Below are 18,061 nucleotides of genomic sequence, written 5' to 3' on the forward strand. Positions count from 1 at the left end.
AAATTCCATCTAGGTGCCAAGACATGTTTCCCAATTAAGAATGTGTTGACATTCATACATTCCCACGAGCAGCATTAGTTTGAAGACATCTATGTTTTTTGAAGAAAAGCTGTTTCTGGGAAGGCTCACTTCCCTGCTATGATCCTGCACTGTTCTGTGAGCCATCTGGGTGACATTTCCTCCTACATGCTGGGCCAGCACCAGTCCTTCCGTCCACTTACCTCTACCTCCAGCTCATGGTCCCTGCACCCATCTCTGGCCAGAACGTGCTTTGCACCTCTGCAGGATGCTGCAAGTGGTTGTGCTCCCTTGTCAGAGCATGCAGCAAGACATAAGGTGGTATGTGGCCTCTCCCTGTTGGATCAGGGCTTCTATTTAGTTTGTCTTCCACGGTCTCACTGCTAACTATCTGCGTACAAAGATTCATTAACAGGGCAACACGTGATTTGCCCACATTAGGGAAATGAGAACAAAATTGCTATCTGTCCACTACATTTGCATAGGCTGCGAGATCATTTTACATTCAATTGAAATTCCTACTGAGGACATGTATGGGTCTGCAGAAACGCAAATACATTCACTTTTCTTTTCCACAGGGATGACTTTTTGAACTCAAAGCTTCCTAGAGCAAATATTAATGCTGTTACAGTTAGACACCCCAGCAGAACTCTCTGAATGGGATAAGAGTAACTGGGAAGTGGGGATCACCTTTTGTCTCTGGTAGAAGGACAGAAAACTGTTAAAAACTGCCGAACCTAAAAAAAGAGAACAAGAAAACAAAACACCTCCGGCAGTGTCCAAAATGCCCATTGACAGGTTGCACCCTGCTTGAGTCTTGAGAGATCTTGCCAGCAGGAGCTTCACAAGTTCATTGACCCCATGAGCACTTTGCACAAGACCACACTCCTCAAAAGCAGAGTCAGTGAAGCAAAATCCCACTTCAATTCCACCAGCAGGACAGAAAGAAAAAGTGAAAACCAAGAAGGAGCCAGTCTGTCTTCAGAGGGACAGACTGAAAAATTCAAGCCTGTTTAAGGTAATAACTTAACACCTAAAGAAGATGAGAGGGAGAAATCACACTTGTGCTCTGAACACACATTGCACAAGGAGGGCTGCAGCAAGTTAAATTAATCCACAGTGTGCTGCAACGCTGTTGATTCAAACAGACATGTTTCACATGTTCAAACATGTTAAGGCTGATTCCAAGTATAATTTATTCAGGCTGATCTGGAGAGCCATCTTTAGGACTTGGCAAGGTGTGGCATAGTCCAGTCTCTTGATGTAGGGCAGGCATCAAGATTGTGCAGGTTTTTCTGTCCCGTGATTGCAGGCAAATCTCAGCATGCTTTGTCAAAGTTTGGGCACCCAACCTAAGAGCGTAGTCTCCCCCTGTTCAGTGAATACTTCATGAAGACAGAGGAGTTGCCAGATGGCCATTCACCCCACCTAACTCCGCCAATGTATACACCAACGTTCTCAAGGAATTTGATAGTCATAATTTTTAAGCCAATGCTGTGATTTTGAGGATATATTTCCTGCTATTTAAATGTCAAGCAATAGTTTTCAGATAGCTGGTTTCTGCGTGAGTCATGTTCTTTCCCACTTCTTCAAGGATGCAGAGGCAGGTTACACCAGGAATGGAAAAAGCGCTACCAGATGTTCTGTCCAAACGTGCAAGGTGATTATAATATGGGAGAGAAAGAAGGAGGCAAAAAATCTTGTCGCTCACAGGATTTTGAATCTCCCTCAGGGAGCGTCAGAAGACATCAGACTGTTTGGTTTTGCATTTGAAGTTAGGCAGTCCGTTCTGGTGCAATTAATGTAGCCGAGAGATAGGCAATGAACCACTAACACTAAGACTCAAAGGAAAGTCCTTTGTGTTTTGAGCTCAGAAAGGAACATGTCCTTGTTCAAGAAGTAACAAGTTACAAGGAAAAATTCACTGCTGTGCCAACTGGATACCATGAACACTCAGACATTCTGTGGTGGGAGACATGAGGGCAATATTATCAGGACAGCTTCCTTGTCTTTCAAGGATGAAGCAATACAATAGATTGCTACAAGCTGTAAAATTAATTATTTTGCATATATCTGACAAGCTTTTTCCATGAGCTAGGAAGGTTTTTGACATCTTCCAGAATCAAGGCCAAAATCTGAGTACCGAAGGGCAATTTTCCACCCCAAAAGCAATCTTTTAAAAGAAAAGAATTTGACCAGGCACCCAGGCCTTGATGGAATGTGGGAGTAGGACAGGGCTCTTTTCTGCAGGGTCATGTGTATGATGTAGTCTAGCCCAAGGTGATTTGGTGATCTAAGTGTTAGCATGGGACTCCCACAGGCTGTGTAGGGACGTTTGTTCTGCCTCAGTTCGCTGGCTGTAGCAGGGAGTGGTAAAAAACCATTCTTAGTGTCATGGACAGAGAGGGCTTTCAATACTGTGCTGACTCGCCCTTTAAATCTATAAAAGATGTTTTTCTGTTTCTCTAGCATCATTTAAACCAATGATTCAGTGTGATCCTCCCTACTAAACCCACACAGACAGTACCACTGGCTTATTATCTGCCTCAAGAAATAGTTTTTGATCGACATTGATTCATGTTTGACAGAATTGTCACCTACACTATCGTTCATCAAGTTATTTTCTTTAGATATTAGTGATGGACTTGATCTTATTTCTCTCATCAATTAGCAAAGCCCCAAAGTTAAATGTAGTGGCTTGTTATTTCCTAAAGTCTTGTCTTTGTCTTTCATAACTGGTTCTCACCCCTCTGTTCCCACCTGAGCTGATGGCCAATGAATCCAGCATTCAGCCTTTCCCCTGTTTTGGGGTTCATTTCCCCCTTCTCATCAGCAATAGGTTCCCTCTTTCTTAAGTCCAGGTTGTTTAAAGTGGATCTTCGGGCTGCACAAAGGGTCGTTTTTCCCTTTTCCCAGAAATGTGACACACCAAAATACCCTTTAATCCACATTAGGAAGGTTTAGTTTTAGTAATTTTTTTTTTTTTTTTAAATGCAGATTTCAATGAAATTAACTTTTTGCAGTGGAAAATAGTTCATACTAAAAAGTCCAACAAGTTTAGCAGGACAAATCTGTTCCCTCAGCTCTGGTTCTGGTCACCCACCTTCTCCAAAGCCATGATCAAGGAAACCTCAGGCTCTGCTTCTGGCTTGTTCCAGTGTCTGTGCAAATCAGGAGGAGACTCCCTAAACAGCTCCATGGTACTGGTTATAAACTGGTGAGTGCAGAAGCAGGCCAAGTACTATACTGGACTCTCTTTGGAAGGGTTCAGAGAAAAGCAAGGTCAGTAGGAGGTGGAATAGATCATATATTGACATTGGAGGAGTAAATTTATACAGTTTAGCTAAACAACCCCTTAAAGCCCAGTCTGGGGAATCATGAACAGCAGCCACTGCACGATTCCCTACATCCTGTAAGGACCTCTCCCTCCTGGAGTCCTGGGAACTGAAGGAAAACAGTGGCTGCTCCTCAGGTGCACCATGTCCCAAAGGAGCCAGGACCATCAGGAAGAAGACATGCCCTTCCCCTTCCACACTAGCTCCTGGGGTAAGTTGTACCAGTCTGCTTGTGCTTTCCTGAGTGCCTTATGGGACAATGTCATGCTGCACCCCCCATCTCCTCCTGCAGAGTTCAACACGACCATTTAGGACTATGAAGGCATATGACTGATGGAGAGTGGAGGGGCTTATGCAGAGGGAAAAAACTGGAGGGTGATGTTATTAGGACTGCAAAGCAAGAATGAGGACAAGAAAATAATTAAAATTCTCTATTTCCCTCTCTAGTCTCATACACTTCTATCTTTTTGCTCTCCCATCTTTGCTTTTCTAACTCAATGAACAACCTAGAAGCTGTCATTTCCCAGAGACTGGCAGGTCCTTTATCTCCCAAGATATTTTTTATCAGCCAGTCTGCAGAACCTCAGGAGTCTTTGGTCAGGCATGAGCCCACTACTGAGTATGTAGGAATAAAGGTAGTTTTCTCTGTCTTTAACTCATTAATTTGAAGGGACAGAAGTATGGGTAGGGCAAAAGAGGAACCCCTTCCTTTGGGGAAACATAGCTGCTGGGTTTGGAGCCCTGTCTCATCAGCTCACACCCCTCAGATTAGCAGGTTACATTACTGTTAGAGACAGCAGGCATGTCTGCTTTCTGGAAGTGCATGCAGAGGCTTTAACTAAAAGCCTATTTATATGGAAATTTGCAGACATGATTCATGAGTCCTCATAGGAGCCACAGCTACAGCAACCTTCAGAAGGAAAAAACTGTGCCTTTGGTCTTGATGGTCATGGTGATGGGACGGGGATCACAGCAGGGGAAGAGGTGTCTTTGTACACTGCTAGCACACCTTTGAATGAGCTGAGGGAGTTCATCTGAACATTAGGGAACTGAGCCAGATGTTCAGTCACATGAGTAGCTGGGGTTTTTTGACCTTTCAAGGTCCAGCCCAAATTTGAATGCAGGTCAAATTAATTATGTGATCCAAAATGACTGAAGGTTCTGTGCTATGAACACATCTGTATAATAAGTTGTAGTCAGTTTTGTCTGAAGGTACAAAGGTTATGTAAATAGAATGTTTGGTCTAAGATTTGACTCACATACAGTTTATGATGCTCAGGATAAAACATAATATTGCTTGAGTTGAAGTGCTTTGTGTGCTTGGCCGCTATCAACTTGAGCATAGTGGAGAAACAAGACAATTTTGACAGGGGTGATCGCACATAAGGTAGTAGTTATCCAAGCTACATCCCCACTAACTATTTTAAGAACCCTCAAAGTCTTGCTCCATCGGTACTACCGTCCAAGAATAAGAATTAAGAAAGATTTTAACTAAACCTTTTGAGATTGAAGGTTACCTTATGGTTTCCTTCTGTTGTCCTTTTTGTGGTATGGCAGAGGATTACCCAGGCGCATGTTAAACTCGGGTAACTTGCCACTGATTCACAAAGGAGTAGTTTGATGATATCCTTTCAAGGTTATCTTAAGGCAAGGTTATCAAAAGATATGGTTATCTTATAGGACTTATCTTAAGTCTTTTGGTATCTTCTCCACTTGAACTAGCTGCCTGGTCCATGAGTGTCCCCTTTCATCTCTCTTCTTAATAAAATCCTCTGATTACTCACCTTGTCTGCTGGTAACCTTACTGTGTACCAGCGATCATTGAGGGGACTCATAGCAAATTTATGATGATCCAATTAAAAAATGGGACATGTGCAATGACTAATGCTAGTTCCCAGATGAATCTTGCTATATCTGAAGGGTTTGCAGATTATCTGAAAGAGTTGACAATTTCTTAACAGTAAAATAGTGGTTTATCCTACCAGTAAGATGACAATAATATATATGCTGCTGGGATTCTGCTGTTAATATGGTTTATACACTGAAATAGCTAAGAATAAGCAAAACACAACAGATTTATTCTCTTACATAAGCTTCAAAAGCTGTCCAAGCTAACTTTAACTTGATGGAAAACTTTGTATGTGTGGAAAGTGTGACCATCTCCCAAGAGAAAGCCCAGTCCTTTTCAAATCAAACAGATAAATGACATGCTGCCACTTAGCTCAGGGAGTAATGACAGACAAGAAAGTGCCTGCAGACATTTATTTGAACTGTTGAATTAAATTTATTTTGTTGTACTTATGACAACATTTTTCCTTAGATTTCTGGGTGTTCTTGTCATCTGCCTTTTATTAGGTGAAGTTACAGGAAGCTAGTTTTAAGACTTTGTTTTTGAGTATTGTCACAGGAAACCAGGCAATGAAAGGTCCAGTGTTTGAAAAGGCATAAAAATGCATTGCTGAACTTGAGGTACGGCAATACTTACAAAAACTTCATTCATGTGCAGTTTTGAAGTGGTGTTTCAGGAGATGTGTGCAAACAACCACAATGAAATAGCACAGCTCTTCCTCTGAATTTAAACAAATGCACCATGAAGTAAGTGAAAATTGCCAATATTAGAGTTGAATAATTTCTTGACTTGAGAAAATTGGGCTTTATTCAACAAAGAAATCAGGGAGTCAGACAGCACTGAATATACTGAATATAAAGCCAGCACACACATATCAGGTAAGCTGAGATGAGATGACAGATCTAATAAATTGTTTCTTTAACAGCTAAACCCAGGCAGAAAGAGAAAAAAACAGCTCATCTCAGGAAAGCAATATGACCAATAAAGTCTGGAGGTCTTCCATCCCTGGAGGCTTTCAAGACAAGGCTAGGACAAAGACAAAGTTCACCTGATGTAGCTACAGTTGTGCAGTAATTGACAGTGACCAGGATCTGACTGATCACAACTGAGCTTCAGGAATTTGCTTAATGTGCCCAAGTTCCCAGTTTAGTCTCAGTCAGGAGCCAAGGTGCCTTCTGCAGTCAGCAGATAAAAATGGGACCTTTCTAAGTACAATTCCTCTTATCTAAGATCAGAATTGTCACGTGGAGGGCGTCATAGAGAGAACATAAGCTCCTGGTTTTCAGATAGCTAATATTTGGTGATATGTATCCCATCTGAGTCTCATACTAGCTGTACAGTATTAATTGAAGGAATGTGCTGAGAGAAGAATTTTGCCTGGGTTTTACTCTACCTTCTCATATTGGGAGCTCAGCAGACTCCTTTGCAATGTCCCAGCTGCTTGTGATAGGAGGTTAATCTTTTAATGAGATTTTAGAAGTCTTTATTGCTAGTTTTATGTAAGGAGTCCAGAATCCCAGGGTCAGGAGCTTAATAAATAAGGTTTGTTGGTCTGGGGAATTCCACAGATCTGGAGCAAAAATTACATGAGAATTTACTCATACATTAGGCTGTCTAATAGTCAGGAGCTTATTCTTCTGTACAGTCAGTGAAGAGAAAGAACCTCCTCTATTTGGCAATTCAGATCTCAAATGGAGCCTATTTTCTGTTGCTTCAGCAATTCTTATAGTGTATTAAGCCTTGAGATCCATCTTTATAGCAGACATTGGAAGCAAAACCAATATACACATTTTTCCATTACACCATTATTATATGGAACAAATGAGTTCCATATAACAATAAAAGTCATGTTTATTAAATATTATTAATCAGCTGTAAGTCCCATAGTAGCTTAATGCTACATGTGGAATTAAGTTTTAAGCTTGGATATATGATTACCTGAAAGTACATATTACCTGCTAACTGTAACTAATGGGTAACTTGTGAAGATCTCAAGAATGCAACTTCTTCATGAAGTCTCTTCAGTTTTCTCTGATTGTTTTTCATTGAGCCTTACATTTTTCAGGTGAAACGGGAACTGCATGAAAAGCATATTCCTTCTCCAGCTTCAGAGATTTGAAAGTTGCTAGCAACGTACAGTTCTTTTTCACAGAAGAGATTTCTTGGTTTTATTGGAAGGCCATTTCTATAGCTATAAGTAAAAGGAAGCTCACGTGAGAGGGACTGTAAGGAAAATTTTAAGGTTCATTTCCATTTTTCTCTATAAATTATGCATTGAAATCAGTCATTGTATTAAAACTCCTGACTCTGCGCTGTCAGGTGGAGCTGAGTAAGAGCCAAGGATGGTTTCATTAGGAAGACAGGACTAAATGGCAATGACACTTTTCAACCCAGTAGGATCTCAGCTGGCTAAATAGAAAGCAGCTGCTGAATTGTTTGTTTAAACTCCAGCTTGGTAGTCTGCTATTGCACTTCCTATGCTTTCTAGGAATTGCTGCCTGGAAAAGTGAACTTCCCTGGCAGCAAAGCTGGCTTTCTGGGAACCTGAAAATGAGAAGGTAGTAGGGATGTGCTAGTACAAGATGCAACCATAGCAGCAGTCTGCCCTCCTTGTATGCACTCTGTTCAGTGATTCCAGCTCTTTATGTGGAGCGTTGCCACCCACTCTTATGTCCTGCCATGATTTTGCAATATACTTTAATTTTGGCCTGAACTGAAACGTGGGATTATCCCCAATGAATTGTTTGTTGTGATTCCAACCTTCTTTGCTGATTTTCTGCCTATGCTTCTGGCCTCTCTCAATCCTTTAATATTATTTCTCCTCCTTTCTCATGTTTGGATTACCTCTCCATGCAGCTCATCTGTGAATTTAATTAATGGGTGATTGCAGTGGTATGGGAAATAATAGATACAATGTGACATAACATATTCTGTCCTGCATACACACAGTTTTATTCATTACTGTCCCTCCTGGTCCTTTCCTTGCAGCCCTTGATCCATTATTCAGAGCTTGCAACACTGCTCGTGAATTTTTCTGTGGCAGAGTTTTGAGATATTACCTTAAATGCCCTCAATAACTAGCTCCAGGAGGTTCCCCATGCAGCACCCTGGCTCTCCAAGCATGGTGGGGCTGGCTCCCACGCTGCTGCCTGGGACCCTCGCACCCTTGCTCCACAGGGCAAGACAGACAAAACTCAGGCTCTGCAACACTCGGCATTGTAGGGCCTAGACTGAGTTTTGGATCCAGCCCCTAAATCATCTTTTAAAACAGGAAACTTAACTGCTGGTAATTTTGGAAGGTTTCTCTTCCAATCACATGTGTTAAGATTTCAACAGCTGGGAGAAGCATCTCCATAATTTCTGAGCACCAAGCTGGGAAGACCAGAGCTGCCTTTTAAATATTCTTCTTTAGCAGAAGCACAGCGAACACCCCCAACAAATTCCCACTTCTTGGCTTCCCTGTGACTTCTTTTTTTTTCCTCTGCCTTCCCCCCCACCCCCTCCTTTTTGCTTTCCAGGAGATTATAGCAGAGGTTGACAAAGTGCTAATCTTCCTGAGGATTACGCACAAGGAATCTCTATTGATTTCTTTTTTTTCTTTTACAGAAATAATAAAAGCCTGCATTGCAGGGTTTTGTGAGCTGCTGGGGATGATAAGGCACTTTTTTCTAACATTAACTTTAAGGCTTTTGCTTGCATAAAATATTGATTTATTAGAGAATCTACAAAAAATATACTAGTAGAGAACAAGTTACATTTATATAGCTGAAAATCCTCATTAGTGTATATAATAGTTGAGACATAATAATGCAGGCAAAGGAATGTTATTATTATTATTTTTGTATAGTGCTGTAAGTTTATACAGTGCTATACAAACTGTGCATGTAGTCCCTTAGATACTTACTGTACAGTGTAGTGTGTCTGTCCTATTGGGCAAATATTCGATTTCTAGGAAGTGGATATAGTTCTGTAGTAATGCCATTTTTTCCATTGCATTTTCATGAGATTTGCACTAGTTTGAAAAGAAAATCTGCCTCACCACCAGTCATTACTATGGCTGGCAGGAGAGGTTGTAGGGTTGTATCTGGAAGAAAGAGATTATCTCACAAACGTTAGGCAAAGGTGTCTCACACTGCATAGGTAAGAGGCATGAACTTGTGATACTCAAAATCTTAAAGAACAATATGAAACAACACTATGAAGGCTATGGCTTCAAACAATTTATTTATCAGTTGTGCCCATAGTTTCGCATATTGATGCTGCAGCTGAAAAGGACCTGGGTGGATACCTCCAGTCTGTGTCTCAGAGCCCAAATCTGAAACCTTTGCTAAGAAATGGCAAGTGGGGAGAGCTCCTTGACCAAGTGACAGAGTGTTTCTGGAGGGCACGTGGGGAAAGAGAACATGAGGGGACTTTGGTCACCCAGCATAGCCTCGACCGTGCAGGTTGGAAGGGGTCTGCTGGCAGTGCTGTTCACTGGAAACAAAAATGCATTTAGGAAAATGGAGAAGGGTATTTCTGCAAGTAGCAGAAAGCTGTGGTTGAAGTGTGTCATGGCAGGGTGTCTCGTCAGGATGGCTGGGAGAAGCAGCGTGTTCCAGTCTCTGAAAGGAGCTTGAAGACACCTGTGAGCTTGGCTCTTTCAAAATTCAGGACAAGTGGGGAGGGAAGGATGTTCTCCTGTTGGTGGGTGCAACATGGGTGAGTACTAAATCCCAGTAGTGAGTGTTAAGGGTTGGGAGTCATCTCATAATGTTATGTACAAGCAAAACAAATACTCAACGTTCCAGAGAGGGGCGTGGCCAGAAGAGAGGGTACCTTGACTTCTCAGATGGCTATAGAAGAGACCACTACTTGCTTAGGAAAATGGGATGGTATGTCCTTTCATTTCCTTGACAGAAGGCTTTGCAGCAGGCACATCCTCCTTTTGGTCCCTTCTCCTCAAGACACAGACAGGACCTCGTGTCTGCTGTCAGAGATTCGTGAAGAGTAAAGAGCAAAGATGGAGACTATTACTGCCAACTCCTGTTAATCCACCTCCTCAGACGCCTTGGGTCATATGTAGTGCTTGTTATTTATTTATTTAGATTTATCCAGAATAAATATGAGTGTTCCTGCATGTACTCCAAAGACCTGTGAAGGTCTTTAAAACCAGCCAGATCACCAGCCCTCTCCTCCCTCCTTGCCACCTAGCTTCCCCCAGCAAAATCTGGACAAGAGATAGTGAAATAGGCTTAATTCTTACCCTCCTGCCCTTGCTTCTTAGACCTCACAGGTACTGGGGCTTTTGGAAAGCCTTAGAGTATAACAATTTCAGGTCATTTCTCTCCTGGGAGGCATATACTCAAAGTAAGGGCTTGGTCTGGAAAGTACCCTGTCACTAAAGAGTAACTCACTTGCCTGCCTGTTGCAGAAGGATCCCTTCCACTGCTTTTACCAGTGCATACAGCAGGATGGGAACAACTCATACATGGTGCACTGGAGATGATGACAGCACTGACAGTCAGGATTGCCAATTGCCAGATTGCTAGAGGGGCTCACAACATTTTGATATAGTGGACATGCTTCAGAAGAATGTGGGAGATGGACAACTATCTCTGCTCTTCTGTGGGGGAATTCTAGTATCAAGGTGCTCAAGAACTGCAGGACCTTGGTTTTGAAGGGCTGGTGGGTTTTAAGGTCGTTCTGTAAAGGCAGCACATGTGAAAAAAGTCATCGTAACATGTAGTACAGTGACCAGTCTGTCCATCCTGGATGGGAGGGGAGTTAAAATGCACTCAGTAACTGTAAGCCTCTTTCAAGGACTATAACTGGCAGGATGATGCCTCATGTCTGCAAACCATCTGATCTGGTTCTGAACACCATAGGATGTTGGGGGGTGTAAAATTGGGTGCCTGATGTCTCTCTCCCTAGCCTCCCAGCTGTTAGATCTGTAGCTGCAAGGTTTACTACTCCGTAAGGTTTTTATTCCTCCTCTTCTCATTTTTATTAAAAGATTCCCAGTCACCTCTGTGGAAGAAAGCACCTTGTCATTTGGAAGCTGAGAAAGTCCTGAATATTTAGAGCTCTTAGTATGCTTCACGTTATTGGGCAGTCATTTCCCCAGCAATTTTGGCAGCTGTTCCATCAGATGTTTCTTTATAGCAGACTCCAAATCGTATCATTCAAATGGAATATTTGGAATGCCTGTATCATATCTTTTGCTCCAATAATAGATTATTTCTCTAGGATGACCATAGAGAAATAAGGGTGAAAGCTCACACTACTAATTCCACTTCAGCTGTTATTGTTCTCTTTTAACTTCCCATTAATTAGGTTTCTTTCCTATCAGCAGCTCCAGAGGCTAAGTCCAACAAGCTGAAAGTCACGCTTGCCATAGTGAACAGTGTGGTTTTGGAATTCAGCATTAGTTTTCAGGGGAACTTTCCCAACTATTTCAGCAGAAAAAAAAAATTGTGAGAGATTTGCTGTTTACTGCTAGAATTGCTCACCACTTTCAAGACTAAAAAGTAATTGTGATAGCTATCAATACCGTTATGAGGCAGTCACAATGTTATCTCCAGGAGAAATTGTCCATCCAAGGAGCTTCTGAAGCAGTTAACCTTGAGTTTGTGAAATAGATCAGAAAATTATTGCTATCGGGGTATTATCAGAAATATTTGCTACTACAGCTAAATTTAGATAACCCTTTAAACTGAGCTCATTCCCAAAAATTTATGATGTACTTAAATAAGTAGATACCATTTACCTGAAACTCTTGAATTCAAACTAATGCAAAGTGCAATCAGTACATAAAATCTGTTCCTCATGGAGATTCAGCAGAGAAACATAATTTGCCTCTTAATTTCCGCACAGTTTTGTGTTACGAGTCCCAGAAGCACAGCTATCCACTGCATTTAGGTTTTTAGCAACTGTCATGACTCCTTTATGGCTCTTCCACCGTGTGGAATAAATGTCCATACTGACTTAAAGTCACCTACCCAGAGGTCACACAATTTCATTAAGAAATAAGCTAAGAAAAGAGAGAATTTCCCACATATGACAAGAAATACTGGCTTAAACTCAGGGAGCTTTGGCCACCTACACAAACCAAGGATCTTTCCAATAGACAGGATCCAAGACTTCAGCCACCTCCTGACTTCTGCTATGATCAGGAGATTGGCATGACCAGAAAGTGATGTATCACATCTTAAGGCTTTCTCTGCTGTTCTCTGGAGATGCCTTTCTTTCTCCTTGTATGATGGGAGAAAGAAAACTAGCTTAAGACACCTAACTTTTAGTCAACTAAAGACAGTGGGATGAACCCCACACAGTGTTCAACAGATATGCAAACTTTTCTCACAAGAGGACTGGTTTAGGAAGACCCAAGAACAAGAAGCATACTATGGGAAAGGCAGTTTCTGATGTTGTAGATCATGCCTAACATTGGGCTCAACTCAAAGCTGTGGTATTATTCCATGTTTTCTCAATTCATAAAGACATGGAAGTGTACCTAAGGATAAAATTTGCATATTAAGGAAGGACCTGGAATTAAGTTACATATTCAGATTATAGCACCTATTACACCTTAGAAAAAGGTGTTTGTTGGAGCAAATTATTTCACATTCAGGCATATAGATGCAATAAAATAACATAGTTGCACACAGAGACATCCCTGATACAGTAGATAATGGATATACCCTACTCACTTATACTATTATTAAAGTTTCAGTTGTACAATTCATACTGAGACTCCCTGAGTGCTTGGAATCAGCAAGAGTGTTCTAGTTAGGACTTGCCAACATGAGTATAAGAATTGCACCTTCTAGCCATAAATAAGTGAAAGTCAGGCTTCTGCCTGTATTTGCTTACCTGGGACCTAGTCTGAATTCTGACATTGCACTGGATTTCTAGAACACTTTGAAGATAAAAGCAGTCTGAGGGCAAATCTTAAAAAAGGATGGTGGGGAGGGGAAAAAAGGAACACCTTATCACCCCTTTCAGGTCCTATTTTGTCAGTCTTTCCACAGGTAAATCAAAAAGCAAACCAAGATGCCAGCACATGTCTTGGTTGTGTTATCTTAAGATGGATTTATATCAAATACACAAATAAATTGATTTTTTAAGTCAACTACACAGATGGTTGCATAATGTTACTGACATTTAAAGAGACTCAGAATTTTCGGTTCGTTAAAAATGTTAGGGAAACCATTTTCCTATTTAATATCCCTTTAGCAGACTGATTTACTTTTCTAATGTATTCTATTAACAAACATCAATACATCAGCATTTTTCCTCCAAGTCAAAGCTTGGAAGGGTGAAATTTTCCAGATAATCGATGGACCATTTAAAAGTCATTATGAAGAAGAGGACAAAGTGGAGTCATGCTGGAACAGCGCAAGGCTAAAAGTATTCTGGACCCATTCTGAAGATGTAGCTAGAGGCACTAGAGGGCTTGCTCCTGTCTGATGCTTCTTTACCAAACCCTTGTCTCCTACCACTTGGGTGAGACTCATCACACCCAAAATCTGAATTGTTCTTTGGAGACAAGTCTCATCCTTCATTGACTGCATAGGCAACCAGTGTTCCCACTGTAAGATGGGCTGCTTACAGTGGGAAATGCCTGAGTCCTTATCTGATACATAAAATATGTGGGAAGACTCCAAGGCTTTATCTCCTGGACCAACTGTTTCATCAACTTGACTAACCAGAGTGAAGGAATAGGAGACTGACAAAAGCACTTCCTAACTCACAGTGAAGTTCTGGTGTCTCAGCAAACAGTTTAGCAGCATGTACACACAGACTACCCTTCTGCTCACATCTCAAGGAACTTTTAAACTTTTAATGCAGTGCTGTCTGACTTTCACTTGCTGTATGGCTCCTGCATGTCTGAGCATGTTTCAAGCTTATACTGAAGGAACACATTGAAGGAGCTATTATTTTTGTGTTCCCATTACCTAAAATGCATCATGCCTCTAGCAGCCACTAGCCAGCTATTGAAGAAAAGACAGGAAATGAGGGGCAAATTCTTGGATATAGCAGAAAAGCTGAAAAAGCAGGGGAGAATGACAAGGTCCCTCAATAGCATTGAAAACACAGCTGCTGTAGCTGCCCAGCATTTAGGGATGATTTGCAATGTGGTCTTTCACAAACTTACCAGACCCTGTGTCAGTGCACTCCATGTCATTCAAAGAAACAACTAGTTCTGATGGATTTAATCTCATTTCAACATGTTTAAATGTGTCTTAGCAAAGGGATAACCACTGTCATCCTGCTTCTCTGGAAAGAAGAAAGGTGGTAACTGTGTCTTCCATGATAGTTACAATAAATGATGGTGAAGATGTGCTCCTCAGAGCCCTGTGTGCAACAGAACAGTTTTCTAGACTGGAACCACTGGGGATCAGTATGGAGGTCTAGGCTGACCTCCTGCATGACCAGGCCAGACACTTCACCCAGCAATCCATACAGCTTTCTTATCTCTGCTAGCTGAGCTAGAACATTTGGTTTAATAAGAGACAGTCAGATCTTTATTAAAGGCCTGAAGGGACAAGAGACTCCACCATGTCCTTTGGGAAGCCATTCCATTTATCATTAGATATATCTTTTACTTAATGTCTTGTGACTGATTTCATCCTTTGCCTGAAGAATATTCAAACGTGCATTCATTTTCCATGAACCCCATATGAATTTAGATCACCAAGGTCATGCATATGGTAACTCAGATTTACTCCCAGAGAAGGCTGGGTGAATATATTATTGATGTGGTAAGACAGGGATAAGAGCTTTCTCTTTCCAATCTAGGCTGCAGTTTCTACCATAGCTGGGTTGTGTGAATTGGAGTTGTCACCCAGGGTTTTTAGTTCAGGGTAAGAAGTATCCCAAAGGAGGAGGAAAGGTCAGCCATTTCTATACTTAGATGGCTAGACTCCATTTTAGAAAGGGGAAAGTAGAGAAATAAGGGAGCTTATTTTGAGATTGATTTGAAGAACTCCTAGATGGTTGCTGCTGAAATCTGAGCTAGACTTGGCAAGGCAGTGGGGAACCTCTGGCCTTGCCCAGGTTTTTATTTTTATTTTGGATTCCTAAAGGAATCTCTTTTCCAGTAATGTTTATTAGTTACCTTGTAAGACAAGGAGTATTTGGTGCCATCAAGAAATTCCTCCTTTTGGAAGTATTGACTTGATTCCTAAAGTGAAAATTGCCTGTAAGATATTTTCTTCCAGAAATGACCAGGGATTAAATGATATGTGTTCATCATCTCTAAATCAAAGCATGTGGTATGACTCACCCCTGGCCAGCTTCATTGTTGTTCTTATTATAGGATCTCCTACAAAGGTCACATTTAACTACTAAAAATAAATCCATAGCCCAAAAAACATTCATTCCTCAGCAAACAGTTTGAGAAAATATAGGCTACTCCTGTATTAAAAGTACAGATCCAGGTCACTGAGCTGACCTACTTAGTGGATATTTTAGGGCTTCCCAAAAGATTTCATGTCCTCCAAATGTCAATCTTATTTCAGTTCCACGCATCAGCATAAGTCTTCTTACTTCAGAGGAGACTGTTATTTAGATGTAGATTTTATCAAAGTTTAACCAGCTTAACATTTCTTATGAGAAATTCACAGAAAGCTGAGATGAACTTGACTATAGTGTTTAGCAGCAGCAGGAGGACTTGGTTAAAATCTTATTTTGGTCCCAAATGATACAACTGATTCAAATTTTAGTCCCTTTGACTACATGATGTGTAATTCTAGCAAAACCAGAGAAAACCTGGTATGTGAGCAGAGTCAGGCCTCTGTTTAAATGCTGCTGTTAGTGCTGTTTTGAGAGCAGTCTCCTTCTGAACTTAGACAAGGAACAGGGCCCAAGGAGCAACCTTATTTTAAACCTTATGTTCCAGCTCACAGAATGATGAGATGTTTTCTCTATAACATGAGCGTCCTTAACCTTTGCCTTTTTCTTGTTGATATGTTATTGTGTGGAGTCAATTGGGGAAAAGGCATCCTAGCATTGACGCTGTAAAGTCAGGCCAGCATGAGCACTGGTATGGCTGGACTATCTATGTTGGGTCATCACCTACACCTGATGAGGTGTAACTTTCATCAAGAAATTGCTTTCACTGACCATGGGCTTTGCCGTGCCACTCACGATGTTGCAGTCATCCAGGCATCAAAGTCTTAGCAGCTTTCAGCTGGCCATTTCTTCAAGGGCTGGTGCAGGATGACTTCTCCAAACATACTTACCGAGCTGGGCTCTGCATGGCATACTGCAAGGAGAGGGCAAGGGTGTTACAGCTAAGAAGTCAGAGGAAAAAGTGTAGGAAGTCACAAAAGAAACCTGAGTGGAAGGAGAAGCCAGGAGCAAAGCATGAAATAACACAGAAGGACCAAGGCTTAGGTGTCCCTCTTCAGCATTTCTTACTGACTACCCTGGGGAAGTCCCTGCCCTGTGCATTGGTTTCTCTGCATTCTGTCTGGAAGTGCTGAACTTTCTCTCCACCTTGTACAGAAAGTCTGGCATTTCACTTTGGGCAGATATGGTAGCAGGTACCAGTCTGAGGTACACAGGTGAGCCTAGTTCTCCTGCGAAGCAAGGAAACTGCTTCCAGCTAAGTGGTCCTTGGCAAAATAACCTAGAAGACCTTAGTAAAAATAGTTCAAGTAACTCTGAGCAAGGTGTTTTTAAAGACCCTATCAAACCCCGCAGGATGTGTTTAGGAACTACCAAAATCTGATATTGTGTACCCCCTCAACAGACTTCCCCATCTTACAGCAGGAAGGACAGAACTATCCCTTCTCCCAAGAGGGATGTGAGGAAACATCAGTGAGATTATATGAACTCAGAGCATCTCATGATGGGAGCTGATAAGGGCACAGGTGCAGATGCAGTTAGTAAGAGAACCCATTAGGATTATTCTAGCAGTGGCCTGCATGGGGAACAGAGCAGATCCTAACAGAAACCACAGAGCAGGTGAACTGGAGACGATCCTGCAGAGCTCTGCCCGCCCCTTCTTTCCCTGCAGAATGATCAGTGGCTGCACAGGCTCTGCCTTCTGCTGATCATACCCAGAGGCCACAACTTGCCTTCTGTTTGCCTCACAAATAGGATTTCTAAGGATTTCTAAGACTACGTTTTCCTTGGTGATAATACCTCACCCTTTTTCTGTGTTCTGTGCCCCATGAAGAACAAAGACCATTACACTGAAAACTCAAGTAAGTTTCTGACCATATGCTTCTAAGTGACTATTGCACTGTTAAGTCTGAAATACACCTTTTGGAAGAAACCAAGATTTGGGGGACAATATGCATAAATGAGTAGAGTCAGGTGGCAGTTTGGAGTGTGAGACACACATCACTAATGAGTAGACTGCTTATTGGAGCCTGCTGTAGAGGTATTTCCTGGTGGGAGTGAAGGATAGCACAGCCGTAATATCACAAGGGATTCTAATTAACTGGTGACATTAGTAGAGCAAAACCATTAGACCCAGCCTTGTGCATTTCAGTCTAATCACATCTTCAGATAGAATAATACTTTAATAAGCCTTAAGCTGGAATTGATTTTTTTTTTTTTTTTTCATACACCAGGAACTGAAATCAAGGCAAAAATGATTGGAAATTATTTAGCAGTTACCAAGAATTAAGGAAAATCCTCATTGTTAATCAAAGTGGATTAATATTTTTTTTAGGATTGAGGAGCTATAATATATTTTACCCAGTTTATTACCTAAGCGCAGCTGAGGATCAGTTTCTTAGAATGACTGTCATTGAAGATGACTGCTGTTTGCTATTGTATGATTGTTTATCTGCTTGCATCCAACCAGCCCTCTGATGGATAAGTTGCCTTCCAGTGCTTTCAATTTGTATAACAGCATGGTGCA

This window comes from Fulmarus glacialis, unplaced genomic scaffold, assembly GCF_000690835.1.
Source record: "Fulmarus glacialis isolate BGI_N327 unplaced genomic scaffold, ASM69083v1 scaffold58, whole genome shotgun sequence".
In the NCBI taxonomy this organism is placed as follows: domain Eukaryota; kingdom Metazoa; phylum Chordata; class Aves; order Procellariiformes; family Procellariidae; genus Fulmarus; species Fulmarus glacialis.